General features: G+C 38.4%; 1 protein-coding gene and 1 pseudogene across 2 annotated transcripts in view; one reads left to right on the top strand and one right to left on the bottom strand.

Annotated features, from left to right (window-relative positions):
• MNAT1 (MNAT1 component of CDK activating kinase) overlaps positions 1–20,912 on the top strand; it is a 215,615-nt gene that overhangs the window by 22,661 nt on the left and 172,042 nt on the right. The window lies entirely within an intron of this gene.
• LOC138072318 (dolichyl-diphosphooligosaccharide--protein glycosyltransferase subunit DAD1 pseudogene) lies at positions 3,162–3,503 on the bottom strand (annotated as a pseudogene).

The following is a 20,912-nucleotide window of genomic DNA, read 5'->3' as shown; positions in this document are numbered from 1 at the left end:
GACCACATTAAAGAGTGTTCCCAATGCTCCTTGACTCCTGGTATTCACTGCCTTGTGTAATTTCTTCCCATGTACCAGAGTTGCTTGTGTGACCAACAGAATATGGCAGAAGTGATGATTTGTCACTTCTAAGGCTAGCTCTTAAAGGAACTGAGGCTTTCTCATGGACCACTTGCTCTGGGGAATAATAGTTTGTGTTGTAAGCAGCCATATGTAAAGGCCCATGTAGTGAGAGACTGAGGCCTTCTGGCAGCTGCCGTGTGAGTGAACCATCTTGGATATGGATTCTTCCTAGTCGTGTCTTCAGATGACCAGCTAGTTCAGTTCAGTCACTCAGTCGTGTCCGACTGTCTGCGACCCCATGAATCGCAGCACGCCAGGCCTCCCTGTCCATCACCATCTCCCGGAGTTCACTCAAACTCACGTCCATCAAGTTGGTGATGCCATCCAGCCATCTCATCCTCTGTCGTCCCCTTCTCCTCCTGCCCCCAATCCCTCCCAGCATCAGAGTCTTTTCCAATGAGTCACCTCTTCGCATGAGGTGGCCAAAGTACTGGACCAGCTAACACCTTGGCAAATAAGCTACTACTGGATTCCTGGCACTCAAACTATATGAGATTAATAAATGTTTTTGTTTTAAGCTGCTAAGTTTGAGAGTATTTTGTTACACAGTATCAGATAACTAATTCAATTACTTTATCTTTTTAGCACTTAATATGTATTTTGTGTGAATGTTTCTCTAAAATTTTTGATGGAAATTTAAAAATATGAAATTTCCATGACTCTTTAAAAATTTTTTTTTAAATATAGTAATTAATTACCTACAATAGTATATAAAAGTGCCTGTTTGCCCATTCACCTTTGCAGCACTGAAGCTTTTGTAAAGACCATATTGGTTTTAATCCATTGTGATCAGAGTTATACCTATTGCATTTCATGTTTGTATTTGGTAGCGAGTCTTCAGTATGACTGTAAGAATACAGATATAAGGCACTTTTTAATTAATATTTATGTTTTAAGCAAATGCAGGAGTTGAATTATAGTTTAAAAATGTTTAATTTCTGAGTACTAAAAGTCTGAAAGCATTTAGAAATACAATTGTATGAAACAGCTATTGTTTGTAACCACTTTATCCACATCTTATTTCCGTAAAAGAGTCATATTACAATTAGTATTAGATCTACTCTTTGGACAGCTGGAAAGCAGTATGAGGAAAAATCATTCTCCTCTTGTCCAGTAGAAAGTATATTGTGCCCTCTAGTACCAGACTTGTGTTTTTTTAAAAGGATAATAGATTCCTCACAGGTGAACCATTTCTTTTGTGTTCTTACCAGGTGTGTTATTGATTTTCATGATGGCAGTCTGGGTACTCATTCAACAGCAGCTTTAGTTAAGTTCTCCAAAAGAGCACAAAGAAAACCCGAGATTTTTGCATTTTGAGTTCAAGGAAATGAATTTCCTCAAATCTTTTGGCTCTTGTACTTTTCCTTCCTAGATGCTTATAAACTGTGACATCTTTGAAAAATATATGTAAGGTATGTAGTTCCTCCTTTTTTTTTGGCATGGATTGTATGATTTATTTAATTTAAAATGTGAAAACAAAGTATTGACTTACAGTTTTTTTTCTTGCCTATAAACTGGGTTACATTAGGGTGGGAAGGTTGCAGAAGGTTATCCATATCCAAGATTCTAATCAAGTTCACATAATTATCTAGAGTTAGTAATTGTTTGACAGTTACTTAGCCCTTAAATTACAATATTAAAATGCATTTTGGGTCCTAACTAAGGCAACATTGAGAGTAATCTGCTTCCCTAATAGCTCAGCTGGTAAAGAATCCACCTGCAATGTAGGAGACCCTGGTTTGATTCCTGGGTTGGGAAGATCCCCTGGAGAAGGGATAGACTATCCATTCCAGCATTCTTGGGCTGCTTGGTGGCTCAGATGGTAAAGAATCTGCCTGCAGTGCGAGAGATCTGGGTTCAATCCCTGGGTTAGGAAGATCCCCTGGAGGGGTGCATGGCAACTCACTCCAGTATTCTTGCCTGGAGAATCCCCCTGGACAGAAGAGCCTGGTAGGATAGAGTCCATGGGGTCACAAAGAGTCAGACACAACTGGGCGACTAAACACAGCACACACACAACTCTGAACAGATTTCTGAGTGAAAACTGTAATCTACCTGGTAGCCATTAATAACTGAAGGAAAAGTAAGTACTTGCTACTTTAGTTTGGAATTTTTTTTTTCCCCCAGATTTGCAAGTTGTTTCTTTTTCGTTGTTAGCACTAAGATGTGCTTAGTCGTTCAGTTGTGTCCGACTTTTTGCAACCCCATAGACTCTTGTCTGCCTGGCTCCTCTGTTCATGGGATTCTCCACCTAGGGATAGAGGAGTGGGTATTCATTCCCTTCTCCAGGAGATGTTTCTGAGCCAGAGATCAGACCTGGGTCTCCTGTATTGCAGGCGATTCTTTACTCTCTGAACCACCAGGGAAACCCTAGCACTAAGATAGGAGCTCATAATATCATAACTCTGAAGAGTTTGTGATAGTATTTAATAAACACTCATAGGCATGTCTGGCTTCGTCTCTGTGATTTCACTGCTCCTTTCCCCTGGGTCCTGGTGTGCACAAGGTTTTGTTTGTATCCTCCAAGAGTCTGTTTCCCCCAGGTCTGTGGAAGTTCTGTAATCAAATCCCACTGTCCTTCAAAGTCAGATTCCCTGGGGATTCCTAGTCCCTTTGTTGCATCCCCAGGTTGGGAAGTCTGATGTGGGGCCTAGAATCTTGGCAGCAGTCTAAGAACTTCTTTGGTATTATTGTTCTCCACTTTGTGGGTCGCTCCCCCAGCAGGTATGTGATTTGATTTTTTTTTTTTTCTTTTTTGGCATGGAACTTTTTAATTTGGAAGGCAAAAACGTTACACTTCATGGAAGGCAGAGGCTGTGCTAACAAATGCTTATTACAAAGTTGTTCTGGCTCAGAAGGAATGCAGGGAACTTCTCTAGGCTCTCCACCTGCACCCCAAGGAGTTGGTAGTAAGCATAAATCTGAAGAAAATCCATGTGTACAGTAAACTGCCATCTCAAAGAGCTCTTATCCAGGGGAAATTAAAAAGTGAACATTCTTCTAGTCTCCTCTTCCTCAGTTAAGTAAACAGGAATGATTCAGCCAACGAAGTTCATGACGACAAGGTGAAGGATGGTACTGGCAAAAAGAAAATCAGCAAAGGCTCGCTCTGGGGAGATGCCTTGGAAATCTGCCTTGTTTTATGGGTTGATCTGTATTCTCAGACAAACCGCTAGGATGAAGCTCCCCACACTAGAGATGAAGCCCGAGAGGAAGGAGCTGAAGGGGAAGGTCTCCACGAGGAGACAATAACCAAATTGCAGCGCTCCAGTCAGCTGTATATACAGGAGGTACGCGTCCAACAACTTCAAACGCTGAGGAGTGGTGCTCAAGTACTCTTCTAAAAACCGCAAGATGACGGACAACACAGATGCCGACATGGCTACCGTCGGCTACAAGCTGAATATTCCTGCCGGCCTACCCTCCAACTCCTGTGATTTGATTTTAACGTGATTGCATTCCTCCCTCCTACCATCTCATTGTGCCTTCTCCTTTGTCCTTGGATGTGGGATATCTTTTTTGCTGGGTTCCAGCATCCTCTTGTTGATGGTTGTTCAACAGCTAGTTGCGAATTTGGTGTTCTCACAGGAGAAGATGAGTGCATGTCCTTCTACTTTGCCATCCTGGGCTGGCTTTGCTTGCTCCTTGGAAGAAAAGCAATTTTCTTTTTTTTCCAAAGACAATCCTAGAAAGCATATTAAAAAGTAGAGACATCACTTTGCCGGCAAAGGTCTGTATAGTCAAAGCTGTGGGTTTTTAGTAGTCATGTACTGATGTGAGAGTTGGACCGTAAAAAAGGCTGAGCACCAAAGAACTGACGCTTTCAAATTGTGCTTGAGAAGATTCTTTTGAAAGTCCCTTGGACAGCAAGGAGATCAAACCAGTCAATCCTAAAGGAAATCAACCCTGAATATTCATTGGAAGGACTGATACTGAAGCTGAAGTTCCAATACTTTGGCCACTTGATGTGAAGAGCCATCTCCTTGATAAAGACCTGATGCTGGGAAAGTTTGAGGGCAGGAGGAGAAGGGAACGACAGAGGATGAGATGGTTGGATGGTATCCCCGACTCAGTGGACACAAATTTGAGTAAACTCTGGGAGATAGTGAAGGACACAGAAGCCTGGCGTGCTGCAGTCCACAGGGTTGCGAAGAGTTGGATGCGACTTAGTGACTGAACAACAGCAACAACATTTAGTAAACAGTGGCAATGGAACTTTATTTAGATTATATTTCCTTTTAGGGGCACATTTATTTTTCAGATTATATTGTTCTTTTAAAATCGTTAGTGCTGCTTTCATTCAGCAAATATTGATTACTACTATGTGTCAAGCATATTCATAGTTACAGAATGATAATATCTTTTGCCCTGGCTATTATATTTCTTTGGTTATTGAATATATCTCTAATTAAAGGTTTTATGGATAGATTTTCATTTCTTGTTTTGTAAATAATAATTTAGTTTAAATGTGTTATTTAACCTTTTTTTGTGGGTTCACATTTTTAGTATATATGAACTAATATCTGGCTAGCTGTGAAATCAGACTGTCTAGATCTGTGAGGTGGTAAATTCTAATTCTGGTACTTTATATGTTACAACATTTTGTTGTTCTGTTTTTTCAAATCAGATACTCATTTCCCCCTATTTCTAACTCTATTTTTCTTCATTTCCCCCCTCCTTTTCCTATTATATAAATATCATCTGCTCTTTTATGACATAGCAAATTGCCGTTTCAGTTTGAGTCAGTGATTTGAAATTTGTAGCAGTATCAACTGGGAGACCATAATCTGTTTGTTAGAAATCTCATGCTTAATTCTTAGGGGGATACCTTAAAGAATTCTTGATATAATTAGTGAACTTTCTGGGCAATTCTCATCTTCATGAGAAAATTTATGATTTTTTATTCCATTACCTTATAATGGATTGTAGTTGATTTTAAATAGATTATCAAGAGAGTGAATGTTGGAAAGGATTTTAAGACATTTTGTGGTAAAATAGTTTTAGATTGTGGTATTCTTTAAGTGGTTTTTCTCTGAATTTTATGTATGCTTCACCAAAAAATAAATTGAGACTATCACACTTGGCTAGAATTTTTTTTATGGAACTGTGGTATTGTTCATAAGCAAAATAAAGAATGCAAAACATGTTTCTTCTAGCCCAATTTGCAGTTCAGTTTATCAGTTGCTGTATAGAGATAGCTTATTCTCATATACAGACTTTTTAAAGTAAAAGAATAAAGTCATACAATTTCTTGATTTTAATGGCTGAGAAAATAGATTTTTGAATACTATTTATTTATTTGACTGTGCCAGGTCTTAGTTGTTGCATGTGGGATATTTAGCTGCAGCATGCAACTTACACTGTTAGTTGAGGCATGTGGGATCTAGTTCTCTGACCAGGAATTGAACCCCGGCCCCTTGCATTTGAAGCACAGAGTCTTAGCCACTGGACCACCAGGGAAGCCCCCCTAGATTTTTCATTTAAAGCTGTTGAGTAGTGAAACTTTGCAAATTCAGATTGTCCTTTTCCTCAGTTAAAGAAAGTAAACAAGCAAGCCATTAGACTGAAGTAGCTGTAATGCTTTGGTGACCTACTAAGCAAACCAAAACCTAAGCTTTCAATGTGAAGAAATCGAAACCTAAGGACAGCCCATCACAGACACCAACTAGGCTTTAAACTATAACCAATCAATAATTTCCTTACTTTGCTTCCTTACTTTCACTATACAAGTTTCCCTTGAGTGCTCCTAGCTATTGCCGATTTGGTGCTGCTCTGATCGAATCAATTTTTCCTCAGTTAAACACTTAAAAAAAAAAAGTAAGTTGTAGTTAAAAAAAATCTAATGAGTTAATATAAGCAGTTCTCATTGGTGCTAATGAAAATTTGAGTTTCAAATGGGAACAACCATTATTTATCTTATGGGTGAAATAGCCATTGCTGCATTGTTGGTTAGTAGTTTAGTAAATGCAACAGCTACAGCCTGTATCATTTTAAATGACTAATCAGAGGAATGGCTATTTATTTTCCAGCATGTGCATATGTGTTAATTTTTTGGAATCATAGACTCTCTGTTGGAAGAGATCTTGAAGAGTGTTTAGCCAATGTTCTTATTTTATAGATGAGTAAACTAGGGTACAAAGTGGTTGAGTGATTTGTCTAATCTTCCTTGACTATAAAGCATTTTGTATGCTTGCCTCCACTGTGATTTAGTAAGGTGTAGACCTTAATGCTATCTGATTTCAGCTTTCACTTGGTAGAATTCCAGTTTATGAATGTGTTGTATCATCTGCTTTTGTACTTAGTTATCAAGCAAAGAAAACTCAGAATTTATGGTGAGTGGTAATTGAGCAGAATAATTTCCTAAACCTATCATTATCTGTAATTTAGAATTACAGTGACCAGGAAGCAGTGTTAGTATAAGAATAGTTTAATACATCCATATTAATCCACCTGGCAGAATATAACATTTTAACATACCTTTTAGATCCTCAGTGATGGAAAAATGATTAAATTGCTTATTGTCAAAACAAAGAACTGCTTTGGATAGGGTCATTTAATAAGCTGTTTTGCTTCATGTAAAATAGTTTTGCTTATGCTCTGGAGATATAGTCACATGGATTTATTTTTCAATGACAATTGTTTACTGTCTGGGTTTACATTTAATGCAGGTGTTGGTGACAGTTTGAGATTCTTGATTCATTGCCCAGAATGGCAAATGATTGGTTTTGCTAGCTATACACAGTACTGTCTTTTAATGTTCAGTTGTTAACGCTGTTAAACCTGTCTTAATTATTCTCTCTTAATAGTGTTATGAAAGAATTGTTCGTGGTATGATATATCTGTTACCTACTCTATGTATGTAAAATATTGTTTATATGTAAAATGAAGAGTTTATGTGTATGTTGTATTTATTGCAGTAAAGTTCAGAAAGAAGATAAACATAAAGTTTATACACTTATACACATAAATTGTACAATACTGTTGAAGCTCTCTATTTTGTTAGTACATTTTTCCTTTTTCCTTATGATTGTATGTTTAAGTCTACGGTAATGGCTCAGAGGTAAAGTAGCTGCCTGCCAAGCAGGAGATGCAGGTTTGAACCCTAGGTTGGGAAGATCTTCCGGAGAAGGAAATGGCTACCCATTCTAGCATTCTTCCTTGGGAAATCCCACGGATAGAGGAGCCTGGCGGGCTACAATCCATGGGGTTGCAAAAGAGTTGGACACGATTTAGCGACTAACCAACAACAGCAGTGACTGATATTGCTAAGGCATCTTCTCTTGTCTGTTTATCAGATAGGGAAGCTGATTGTCTTCTGACTTTGTACTGCTTAGTACCTTTCAAATAGTCTAGTAAATAAGGCTTATTACAAACAATATCAAGTTATTTGATTTTAGAACTCCTACTTTTAGCCTCTTGTTTTATGTTGAATTAAGGAGTGTGAAGACATTCACTAAGGTATTAGAGTTGAATTGAAGGTAAGGAAGATTTGAGATAGATTTAGGAGATAAATTGAAAGTATTTGGTGATTCTTTTGCCTATGAGATTAAGAAGGTGTTGTCTAAGATAATTCTAACTTTTGGGATTTTGAAAAAGTCTTATGCTCAGTCATGTCCGACTCTTTGCGGCCCTGTGGACTATACAGTCCATGAAATTCTCCAGGCCAGGATACTGGAGTGGGTAGCCTTTACCTTCTCCAGGGAATCTTCCCAACCCAGGGATAGAACCCAGGTCTCCCACATTGCAGGCTGATTCTTTACCAGCTGAGCCACAAGGGAAGCCCAAGAGTACTGGAGTGGTCTATCCTTTTTCTAGCGTATCTTCCCAACCCCGGAATCAAACGGGGGTCTCCTGCATTGCAGGTGGATTCTTTACCAACTGAGGTATCAGTGAAGCCCTAACTTTTGAAATTTTGATGGTTAGGTGAAAAATGGAATTTTGAAGAGTCAGTGAACTTCTTTCTGGATAAGACAGGGAACATATCAGTTAATAAGCAGGTAAATAGGTTACCAAATGGTAATAGCTGAAATGGTGGGTCTTGGGGTTTAGACCAATTATGAAAGATAGTGTAGAGGGGTATGATGTATTTAGAGGAAAAAGGAAATATCAGAGGGTTGGCAGTCTGGATGAGATCCAGGGGGACAGTGTAGGAAATGATATAGAGAGCTAGTAATTCAGAGTGTTGTGGCCAGTTTGGAATATAATTTAACAGACTGATATTATATCCAGTGCTAAAAAAGCAGGAGAGCTAAACAACAGACAGAAAATATTTAAAAATTAAAAAAAAATAGAGCATTCTTTACATTAAGATGATTGTTAGAAAACTGAAGCATAACCATAGTACTTCATTACTGATGGCTTCTATGTTTAGTTAAATCAATACTGAATATAAAAATCTTGTCCTCTGTTAACCTATGAAGTACTGTGTTGTGATAAAAAATTTAACTTTATTAGTACTATGACTGTGATTTTAGCAGAAGTTCAATCTAGCTTTTAAGTGTAAAATCCTTTTATGCCTCTCTACAATTTAAAACTCATAATCTTAGAAAAAATATTAAAAATTTTGACATGCAAAAGTAGAAATATAACTTGAAAATAAAAATTATTTTTTAATTAATTGCGTTTTTGACCCTGCTGGGTGTTGGTTGCTGCGTGCCGGCTTTTTCTCCTTACGGCGAGTGGGGGCTACTCTTCCGTTTGGTGCTCTGGCTTCTCACTGCACTGACTTCTCTTGTGGCTCATGGCTCTCGGCACGTCATGGGCTTCAGTAGTCACGCTGTACAGGCTCAGTAGTTGCCACTTGTTGGCTCTAGAATGTGGGCTCAGTAGTTAATGGCACATGGGCTTGATTCTGCCAGGGCATGTAGAATCTTCCCTGACCAGGGATTGAACTGGTGTTTCCTGCATTGGCAGGCAGATTCTTAATCACTGAACCACCAGGGAAGTCCAGAAAGTTGATTATTTTTTAAAGTATCTCCCCCTCCCCGCCTGCCCCCGCAGTGTTTGTTTCTGGTGAAATCTTACGATAATTCAGTTACTATAAAATTATTGTGTCTGTTAAATAATACAGAGTACTCTGTGTACCACTTTTTGAGTACCTATCTTGTTTTTCAAAATCTTTTTGAGAAACTTTCAGATTTAGGACAAATAATAAATCACTGAGTAGTTAGTACCATTCATTATATGACTACTATTTACATTTCATTCTGGAGAGGTTTATTGATACAGTTTAATAATTTAATTATTAAAAACAAAATGTATTAAGTATGTACATGTTAGAACTCCAAATATATTACAGTTGAAATTTGAAACAAAAAATTGAGAGAATAAATGTTCTTTAAGAAATAGGAAATGTTTTCAGGTAGTATGGAGAAAGAGTGGAGACTTATAGTTCCATAATAAAACTGAATGTTTGTAGATAAATCAAGTTTGAGAGTTTCTGTTTTAATAAGTTGTAAAGTTTAGGTTTAGAGATCTGTTTCTCTTATAGTAAACATTTTTAATATAGGAACAGGGCAGGGAAATGGTTTCCATATGCTTCTTAAGGTGTTAACAATGTACTTTTGGATTGGAAATGCAATATAAACCTAAACTACATTTTGGAAGGTGAGTGGAGGAATATTTCAGTGGTAATGTGTACAAGAATCCCTTGTGCTTTATAGATTTGTGACTTATGGTTTTGTGAGTTTCTAGAACATGCAAATTACTCCTTTATAAACCTGGAATCTAGCACGCTTTGCTCTGTCTTGCCATCTTACAGGCTTTAGTTGGTCCAGTATTTCTTTTTACTACGGTTCATTCCTCTGGTTTCTTTGTTGGATACCTTTTCTTTTGGGAGAATTGAGGCCAAGTTTGGGGCCTATTCTAAGGGACTTAAGATATATAAAACAGAGAATGGTTAGGGGAAGCAAAAATCCAATTGATAATTACTATTTGTCTGACCCATCTGGGTGTTCTAATGATCATGGAGGCAAGAACAATTCAGTTTTTGAATTATAGTTAACTTTATTTCTGCTTGAGGTTGAGTATATAGTACTATTATATTATTCGTTTACAAAGCACTCTGGAATATATCTGCTTAAAAATAGTAGAATGATTGTCATTAATGATATTTGTAATTTTGAAGGGTTTCTTGTTTAATAACTTTCTTCTTGGTTGGCTTTTAAAAGTCTTGGTTGACCTTTAACTTTCTTTTTTTGGTCTTTGTGATAAGGCACACCAAAACACAAGGAGAAATTCAAATGGATTTTTGAGAGTTACTTTCTGATAAGGATTTTTCTAATCTTTCTTTCAGGATAATGACAAAATCTTCCAGGAGGAAGTAGGTCAAGAGGAGGGTTAGAATAATCTAGGAAAGTTTTAAAAAGTAATGTCACTTCTACAGAAATGTATATAGTGTCCTAGTCACAGTTCTGAATGTTCTCTTTTCATTATTTCATTTAATCTTTTAATAACTCTAGTGGAGTTTCATCGTAGCTGCACTATTTTATATCCCAGCAGTGTACAGGGATTCCAATTTCTATATGTGTTCTTTTTCAACTTTGTTCATTTAATATTGTCGTTTTGAGTTATAGTTTTGAGATTCATCCATGTTGATGCATATAGTTTTAATTTATTTCCACTGTTTTATAGTATTGCACTGCATGATTTTATTGTATTTTATGTATCCATTCTCCTGTTAATGGACATGTGTTGTTTACAAAGTTGTTTTTGCTATAGGAAATATTTCCGTAACATTCTTGTACATGTCTCCTGGTATACATGGTTTAGGTGTTCTCCAGGTTATATACCTAGAATAGAATTATTAGATAATTAAGCATGTACATGCTAAATTTTACTAAGAAATGCCAAATTGTTCTCCAAAGAGACTATATAGTCTACTCGCCTATAGGCTGTGTGAAAATCTGGTTTTTTATATCTTTGCCAACATTTGATATTGTCAAACTTTAAAATTTCTAAAAACTTTTAGATGTGAAATGGTGTTTTACTTTGATTATGCAGTGTGTTTCCTTGATTGTTCATCTTTTCATGCTTCTTGGTAGTTTCTGGCTCCCCCTCTGTTAACATGTGTTTAAGGTGAGAATCTGACCACTTTCTGCTCCATTTTTATTGCTGTCATGTTGGTTTGAGTACCTTTAGCTCTTGTTTGGGTTATAATACTAGCCCATGACCTAGTTTATCTGGTTTTGCTCGTGCCCCTTTTGTCTATTTCCACACAGCAGCCAGAATGATACTTTAAATAAGTATTATGTTGCTTCTCTGCCCTAAACTCTGCAGTATCTTCCATTTCATGCAAGTAGAATCCAGAGTCCTTATGTGTAGTCTTTCCTGTCTTACATGATCTCTTTCCAGGCCCTTTGATAAACTCCATGAGGGCAGGCATCTTTATTTTGCTCACTGAGGCATCCCCAGTGTTAATCAACAGTGCCTGTCACATGATGAATATTTATTAAATGAATTTGAATTTGGCAACAAAATAAATGCCATTATGGCATATAGATTTTCCTCAAGTATTTTTGTTTTCTGAATGAATAGAAATTTTCTATGAAACTAAACAAAAATGGAGAGCGATTTTATACTTGCTCTCATTTATGCTAACCAGTTTTATTTTGTCTTGTTGAACACTTGTCTACATGAATTAACACGTTTTAGGGGATCTAATATTAGTTTTAATTATATGAGTTTTATAACAGGATACTAATTAGATAATTTAATATCAAAACTAGATATTTAGATCCGGAGAAGGCGATGGCACCCCACTCCAGTACTCTTGCCTGGAGAATCCCGTGGACGGAGGAGCCTGGTGGGCTGTAGTCTGTGGGGTCGCTAAGAGTCGGACACGACAGAGCGACTTCACTTTCACTTTTCACTTTCATGCATTGGAGAAGGAAATGGCAACCTACTGCAGTGTTCTTGCCTGGAGAATCCCAAGGACGGGGGAGCCTCGTGGGTTGCCGTCTATGGGGTCGCACAGAGTCGGACACGACTGAAGCGACTTAGCAGCAGCAGCAGTAGCAGATATTTAGATCAAAAAATCAGATTGCACTATTAGTTTCATCATAGAGATAATCTCATTTCATGTTAATCACAAATGAGACATTCTAAAAGTAAAAAGGCAACTTGAGAGTTCTTGATTGTATTCTAGTGCAGAATGTGAAGTACCAGGTGCTAGGTTGAAAAGAGTGATTCCAAACCCCTGAGGTGGCTGAATAAGCAGATGAAGAGAAGGCAAAATTCAAGAGGTGTTGTTTTTAATGGGGTTAAATTGTGGTAGACAGTAGAGGAACTTTGAGAGTTGGAGCTGTTATGTTTGATGTAGTGAGTGGAACTTTATTGTACCAAGGTGTTACATTCATTCAACCAATATTTGTTGTGAAACACACAGCTTGAGATTCAGTAATGAGTATAACAAATGTTATACTGTTCTTGTTGAATACCCTGGCAGGAGAGACAGATATTAAACGTAGTTAACAAATAAGAAATTATTGATTTTGATAAGTGGGCTATAAAGAATAGGATGTGTATCAATTGGGGTTTAGTCAGGAAAACAAAACACCCTAGATATTTTAAGCCACTAGGAAATTAATATGAGCAATTGTAGACCTGCAAACCAGCTAGAAGGACTGAAGCAGCAAGGAAGGGGCAAATGCTTTATTTCAGGAAATCAGGAAAAGTAGGAATTGTAGAAAAACTGCTGCTAATTCCATTTGTCCGTATCATTGAAGTGGGTGATCATAGGAGAACACCTGAAATCTAGTTGAGTCATAGTTAAAGCCGTTTGTACTACATGTCATCATTTATGGAGGAAGAAGAGTGCTTAGGATATAACTCCAGGTATTTCAACTTTTAGATGTCTTATAGATGTGGTAAAGAAGGCATCTCTATTAGTTAATTAATTTATGTTTTAATTTTTTTTGGCTGTGGTGGGTCTTCATTGCCACATGTGGTCTTTCTCTAGTTGCGGGAAGCAGTGGCTTCTCTTTTTGTGGAGCTCAGGTTGCAGGTCTGTGGGCTTCAGTATTTGCAGCTTGTGGTCTCGAGCACAGGCTCAAGTGTGGGCTCAGTAGTTGTGGGGTGGGGGCCTCGTTGCCCCATGGTATGTGGCATCTTCCCGGAGCAGGGATGGAACCCGTGTCCCTTGCATTGGCAGGTGGATTCTTAACCACTGGATCACCAGGGAAACCCTAAGAAGACATCTCTAAAGAGGAGATATTGTTAGATAAGATCTTTCAAAATATCGGAGAGGTCAGTTTCTAATAAGAATTTTGATTATATTATGGCACAAATAAAGGACTAGTCCTGGATAAGCATAGGGACAGTTTTTCAGTAAGAATCATTGTGAAAACATGACATTTGGTGTTGAGACTTTTTTTTTTGAGACTTGAATGCTGAGAAGAGACATCCATAGGAAAATTGGGGGGAAGAGAGTTTCTGGCCATGTTGAAAGGACAGAAAGAAGTTGGGTTTTAAATCGGTAGGACATGAAACTGGAGATTTAGGTTGAGGTCAGATTATGAAGAGTCTTCAGGGCTCTGGTAACACGTTTACTTTATGCTCTTCCATCATGAACAAGTGAGTGAAATGAGCTAATTTCTAATTTCTAATTTAATTCTATAGAGATGAATTTGGGGGAAGGTGATGAATGTGGGTTGGGGGCCATAGTAGAATCAAGGAGAGCGGTTGGGAATCTGTAGCATTACTTCAGATGGTAAGTGACAGTAGCTTGTAGTAGTGGGGATGACAAAAAGTGAATGTATTTTAGCGTGTATTTTTTGGGTGGAGTCAGTTGATCTTGAAATCAGTTAAATGTGAGGAATTATGAAGAAAGAAATGAAGGACACCTTCTAGGTTTTTGGATTGAGCAACTGGTTAGGTGGTGGTGACATTTATTGAAGTACTAATAGTTGTGGGAGAAGCAGGTAGAGCAGGGTGAAGGAAACAAGAATTCTGTTTTACACGGTTACTTTTGAGATAACGCTAGATGTCCGAGTGGTTGTTGATTAGTAATAGAACTGGTGTCTGGAGCTTAAGAATGAGGTCAGGGCTGTAGTCTAATTCTGAGAGTCATAGTTAAAGCCAGTTTGTATATATGTGATCAGTTATAGGAAAGAGTGCCCAGGACATAACTTTGGGCACTTTTAGATGTCTTGTAGAGGACAAGGAGCCAGCAAAACAAAGGAAAAAGAGCAGGTAGGCAAGAGGAAAATCAGATAAGTGTGAGGTCACCGAAGCCTAGAGAATATAATGTTCCAGGTGGAGGAAGTGGTCAGTTGTGTTAATGTTGCTAGGAGGTAGTGTAGGTTACGGGCAGAGAATTCTCTGTTAATTATTGGCTCTGGCAAGAATGAGGACATTGGTGAGATTCTTGAGAAATATTTCAGTGTAAAGTCAGGAATAAAAGATGAATTGGAATGAGTTAGAGAATGAGAGATGAGGCAGTGAAGACAGAATTCTAGACAACTCTTGCTTCAGGAACTTTGCTGTGAATGGGAGCAGAGAAATTGGGTGGTAACTGGAAAGCAATGTAAAGTAAAAGGTGTGTGTGTGTGTGTGTGTGTGTGTGTTTTAAAATGGTTGTTGGTACTGAGATGTGTTTATATTCCAGTAGAAGTGATTCAGGAGACGTATAAGTTCATAATGCAGGAGAATAAGGGAAAAATTGCAGAATGAAAGTACTTGAGTAGAGATTGGGAATGAGAGGCACAAGAGAAGGGAAGAGGCTGGCCCTAGATAAGAGCAAGAATACTTTTTTTTCACTTTAAAGGCATGCAGGTAGTGTATAAAGATAATATAGAAGCAATTGGGTTGATAGAATTAGTGATTAGAAATGAGGTGATTTTTGTCTGACCACATCCCATATTAATATAGTATGAGGCCAAGACACCGGCTGTGAATGAGGTGAGACTAGAAAGTGTTGGAAGTCTGAGGCGAGAAGAGAAAGTATGAAATAGTTCTCTCAGTTTGGGAAAATGAATTTACTTAGAAAGTGTAGAAGGAATGTCTGGAAGTGTTGAGTGGTTATCAGAAATCTGTGGTAATAACTTTAAAGTGAATTCAGTCTGTAAGGATGATGGTTTCTCCAGCAAAATTCAGCCAGCTCAGTTACAGGCATGGACTGGTGGATAGATGGGTTTAATAACAAATGGATAAGGAGTATAATAGAGGAGAGGGGGCAAGTGAGTTAAGTGTATTTGCAAAGGATTGCTTATAATACTAGATGCTGAAATCTAAGCTTGTGTAATTTAGGACCTTGAGGGGGTGATGAACAGGGAAGAGCAGTAATGTCAGTGGGAAGGTCCTTGTGTGGTCAGAGGACAGAGTGATGGTGCTTAGTGCAGGTCATCTGAAAGGAGAGGGCTTCTCAGGTAGTGCTAGTGGTAAAGAACCTACCTGCCATTGCAGGAGACACAAGAGATGCAGGTTCGCTCTCTTAAGTCAGGAAGATCCCCTGGAGGAGGAAATGACAACCCACTCCGGTATTCTTGTCTGGAGAATCCATGGCCACAGGAGCCTGCCAGGCTGCAGTCCATAGGGTTGCAAAGAACTGGACAAGACTGAAGCAACTTAGCACATCTGAAAAGAGAAGAGGTGTTTAGATAACTGGATGCTAGAAATAGAGAATCCAGAGATGTATCTACTGATACTGACAAGATTGAGTTTGAAGGTGTGAGGGTGGGTGACTGGTGTGATGGGGCAAGAGATCATTGGGGTTAAGGAAGTCATGGAATTAAGTGCCTAGGATAATGACTGGCTCATTTATGAGAATTTTCAAGATGCAAAAATGATGATAGGAATAGTGCTAAACAGGACGACCATATGTAGGATATAGAAAACTGTTTTAGAAAGAGAGGAGTGGCTGCAGTTAGTAGAGTCCATAAATGAGATTAAAGATGGTGGAATTTATAACTAGTATGACACTGGCTGAAGTGTTTGGATAATATGCATACATATTGGAAATACTGTATATCATTCACCATATATGGGCACAGAGGGCGACGTGGAGAATATGAGAATGGAGTGTGTGTGTTTGTAATGGGGAAAAATGGTGTACTTACATTTGAGACAGTTTAGAAGTTGTATAGTGTTCTAAGAAATTAATCTGGGTAGTTGAGGAAGTAGCAATGTTCCTACGAAAAGCTTTAGTAAATTAGCTCTCTAGATTTATAAAGTTTATATAATCTCATTTTTGATACTCTGTATATAAGATTATGTATTTAAAGATAGGTTTGCCAGTTGCTTAGATTTTTTTTTTAATGTATTTTTAATTTTGATGGAGGTCGAGTGATCCAGATAAAGGTATTTTACCTAAAGTCATGTATTTTATGCATACTTTAAAGCCTTTTATTTATAACTGTTATTCTTTAGTTTTATGTAGGATTTTTGATTCCCCTGGTGAAGTCCCTTTTTTTGTTTTTTCCCCCTCATTCTCATTCCATAATAAATGTTGGGAAAACATTATGGTTACTTCTACACCCAATGGGCTTCCCTTGTGGCTCAGCTGGTAAAGAATTCGTCTGCAATGCAGGAGATCTGGTTTTGATCCCTGGGTTAGGAAGATCCTCTGAAGGAAGGAAAGTCATTTCATGAAAAGTCATGAAAGGAAAGTCATTTCATGATTGTATCTACTCTACTGAACTTAATGGGCTGGGTTCTGGACAAGTCCAGAGAAATCTGAGAATTCATTCTTTTAACAGCAGTCCAAGGAATACTGGACAGGCCTCAGGTCTTTGCTGGGCCTGAGCTGGTGGTATTGAGGTTTTGATCCTTTATAAGATCTTGAGTTATCGTTTAGCCCAATTACTGCTCCAAGCTTGCTCTGCCCAAACACCTTCAGTGATTCAGTTTTTGGCTGCAAACCTGTGATTATTGACCACAGGATGTGAATTGACAATTGACAGGTGGAGACTAAAAGTAATCCTTTTATTAGAATAGGGGTGCATGAGAGTCATATTTATTATTATCACCTAATATTATAATAAATAGCATTTTGACTCAGATTTAGGGCTTCACTCGTAGCTCAATTGGTAAAGAATCTGCCTGCAATGCAGGAGACCCTGGTTTGATTCCTGGGCTGGGAAGATCCACTGGAGAAGGGATAGGCTACCCACTCCAAAATTCTTGGGTTTCCCTGGTGACTCAGCTGGTAAAGAATCCCCCTGCAATGTGGGAGATCTGGGTTCGATCCCTGGGTTGGAAGATCCCCTGGAGAAGGGAAAGGCTACCCACTCCCGTATTTTGGCCTGGAGAATTCCATGGACCGTATAGTCCATGGGGTCACAAAGAGTTGGACACGACTGAGTGACGTTCACTTTCACTTTCACTGACTCAGATTTAGTTCACAGTGGGTCTGTGTTCTCATCTAGTAGTCATTTCTTCAGTCCTCAGATGTATAATTGGAATAGACATACATGGTATTTGCTCGAACATCTAAATTGATTCCTTGACCAGTGGGGTAAAGGCTATCATAGTGTGAAATGTCAAGCACCAGCCTCTAAAACTACCTTCCCTTGGCCTGGGAGGGAAAGCAATTCATTTAGTTTGGGGTTAACAAACATTCTAAATGTAGTAGTGAAAGTTAATCAGTCGTGTCGAACTCTTTGAGACCCCATGGACTATACAGTCCTCAGAATTCACTAGGCCAGAATACTGGAGTGGGTAGCCTTTCTCTTCTCCAGGGGAATCTTCCCAACCCAGGGATTGAACCCAACCCTCATTGCAGGTGGATTCTTTACCAGCTGAGCCACAAGGGAAGCAACATTCTGAATAGAGGTATGCTTTCCATACTTCTAAGGCTGTGGCCAGCACCGCTATCTGAACACTTAGCACAGTGTTTAATTTACCAGTATGGTATCTTGAGCACCATTTTCTCTTACCAAGAGTCCCAATCTATTGGAAAAGATATGTGACGTTTTCACGAAAGTTCATGAAATCATTGATCTTAACACTAACTGCTCCACTTGTACTCTAGATTGGTGAGTGAATGAGTGAAGTCACTCAGTCGTGTCCGACTCTTTGCGCCCCCATAGACTGTAGACTACCAGGCTTCTCCGTCCATGGGATTCTCTAGGCAAGAATACTGGAATGGGTTGCCATTTCCTTCTCCAAGGGATCTTCCCGACCCAGGGATCGAATCCAGGTCTCCTGCATTGCAGTCAGACGCTTTATTGTCTGAGCCACCAGGGAAGCTCATAATGGGCTCATACATGCAACTAAGATGCTGGATTGGAGATGAAGCTCTAAAAGGGTGGGCACCAATCCTCCAGAATGCTTTCTGTACCATAAATATTTATATGGGTATGACCATTATTTTGAGAATCCCTAATAGGTAAAATGGGCTTATCTGGTGGCTTAGTGGTAAAGAGTCCACCTGCCAGTGCAGGGGACATGGGTTCAATCCCTAGGTTGGGAAAATCCCTGGAGAAGGAAATGGCAGCCCACTCCAGTATTCTTGCCTGGGATATTCCATGGACAGAGGAATCTGGCTGGCTATAGTCCATGGGGTCACAAAGAGTCAGACAGGACTTGCAACTAAAAAACAGTACGTAAAATACATCTGTCCTAGAACCAAGGGATGGAAGTGGGAGTGGCTTCACTTAGTGGTATACCCAGTCATTACTTCGGGAATTTGTGTTTTACATCCATGTAACTTTGGGTTTTTTGGACTTAGAGATCGTTGTTTCTGGAGCTGAAACTGTCCCGTAGGGAATACTGTAAGAACTTGGTTAAACGTTAAGCCTTGGCTTGTTAGGAGCTGGGCCACACAGCAGGAGATGAATGATGGGTGAGTGAGCGAAGCTTCATCTATATTTACAGCTGCTCCCCATCGCTCACATTACCACCTGAGCTCCCCTTCCTGTCAGATCACTTGCAGCATTAGATTACTGTATTAATAGGAGTGTGAACCCTACTATGAACTGTGCACATAAGGAATCTAGGTTGCATACTCCTTATGAGAATCTAACGCCTGATGATCCAATTCTACAATATGGTGTATAATTATTTCATTATATATCGCAGTGTAATAGAAATAAAGATTAATAATAGAAATAAAGTGTACAGTATAATATAAAGATAAATAATAGAAATAAAGTACACAATAAGTGTAATGCTCTTGATTCATCTCAAAACCATTCCCCTCTCCCCTCAGTCCATGGAAAATTGTCTTCCATGAAGCTGGTCCCTGGTGCCAAAAAGGTTGGGGACCACTGCTCTAAAGGACCCTCTCTTCCTCTGTATACCTGTATATATTTTTGTGCATACATTTATGTGTTTGTATGTATATATGTTTTAAAATATGTGCTTTTAAAACCATTGAACCAATTTTTTCAAATGCTGAAAATATATATTTTTGGGGCAAAATGCTATAAACTTTTAGAGTTTATAGTATATATTAAATTATACATAATTATATAAACTTTTGAAGAGATCCTGGGGAATCTGTGTCTTCTTATGCCTTGTATTACTAATTCCATTTGTCATAGAACCTTCTATATCACATCCTTAAATATAATATTATAGGTTATAATGTTCTTTTTTTCCCCCTTTGTTATGTGTGTGGTTTGTGGGATCTTAGTTCCCTGACTAGAAATCAAACCTAGGTCCTTGGCACTGTAAGCATGGAGTACTAACAACTGTACCATCAGGGAATTCCCATGGTTACAATATTCTTGGTGGAATTAAAGTATTAAGGAAAAGTCTGTGCTATAGATAAAGTTTGTAATTGTAGGTGATATGGAAAATTTAATGGAGAAGGAAATACTACTCCAGTATTCTTGCCTGGGAAATCCCATGGACAGAGGAGTTTGGCGGGCTTCATGGGTTACGGAGTTGGACATGACTTAAGTGACGGAACAACAACAATAATGTAAAATTTAAACTGATAAACATCAGTTATATTGAGAGAAAACACATTTATTTCTCTTTGGAAACTAATTAACAATTTGTGTAACACTCCAAGGTATTTAGAATTATCAAACTGGGAAAAACCTTAAATATAAAACAGAATTTGACTTCCTCAGAGTTCATCATATTGTGAGAGACAGAGCTTGGATGGCAACCTAAGTCTTAGGATTGCCAAAGTGGAGTTTAATTATATCATCATGTCTTTAGTACGTCACTTAAAATAATTTTTGTGTGGTCAGTGATACTTTATCTTTTTGAAGAAGTGTGTTCTAAAGTTGTCTTTGGTAAGAAAACTAACTTTATGTGGTAAATACGAGATTTATCACTTAAGGAAATGCATTCTAGAATAAAAAAATTTCCATGGCATGATCTGAGGAGATATAAGTACTTTTTCACAGTGGATTCACATATGTCCTCACATTTTTGAGTAACATTTCTAGAAGAAAGTTAATTTATGGATTAGTATTGCTTTTATGGTTAAGGCAATTGAAGGAGGTAGGTTTTAAAGCAATCTGGGTAACAAGTCTCAAGCTTGTCTATTATTTTATTAATTGATTTTCCTTAATGTTTATTGGATATTTTCCCTGGTGGCTCAGACGGTAAAGTGTCTGTCTACAGTGCGGGAAGACCCGGGTTCAATCCCTGGGTTGGGAAGATCCCCTGGAGAAGGAAATGGCAATCCACTCCAGTACTATTGCCTGGAAAATCCCATGGACAGAGGAGCCTGGTAGTTACAGTTCATGAGGTCGCAAAGACAGACACGACTGAGCGACTTCACTTCAAAATGACTAAATTTTGAATCCAGAGTTCCAGAGAATAGCGAGGAGAGATAAGAAAGCCTTCCTCAGTGATCAGTGCAAAGAAATAGAGGAAAACAATAGGATGGG

This window comes from Capricornis sumatraensis, chromosome 2, assembly GCF_032405125.1.
Source record: "Capricornis sumatraensis isolate serow.1 chromosome 2, serow.2, whole genome shotgun sequence".
Classification (NCBI taxonomy): Eukaryota; Metazoa; Chordata; class Mammalia; order Artiodactyla; family Bovidae; genus Capricornis; species Capricornis sumatraensis.
This window is presented reverse-complemented; position numbering and strand designations above follow the sequence as displayed.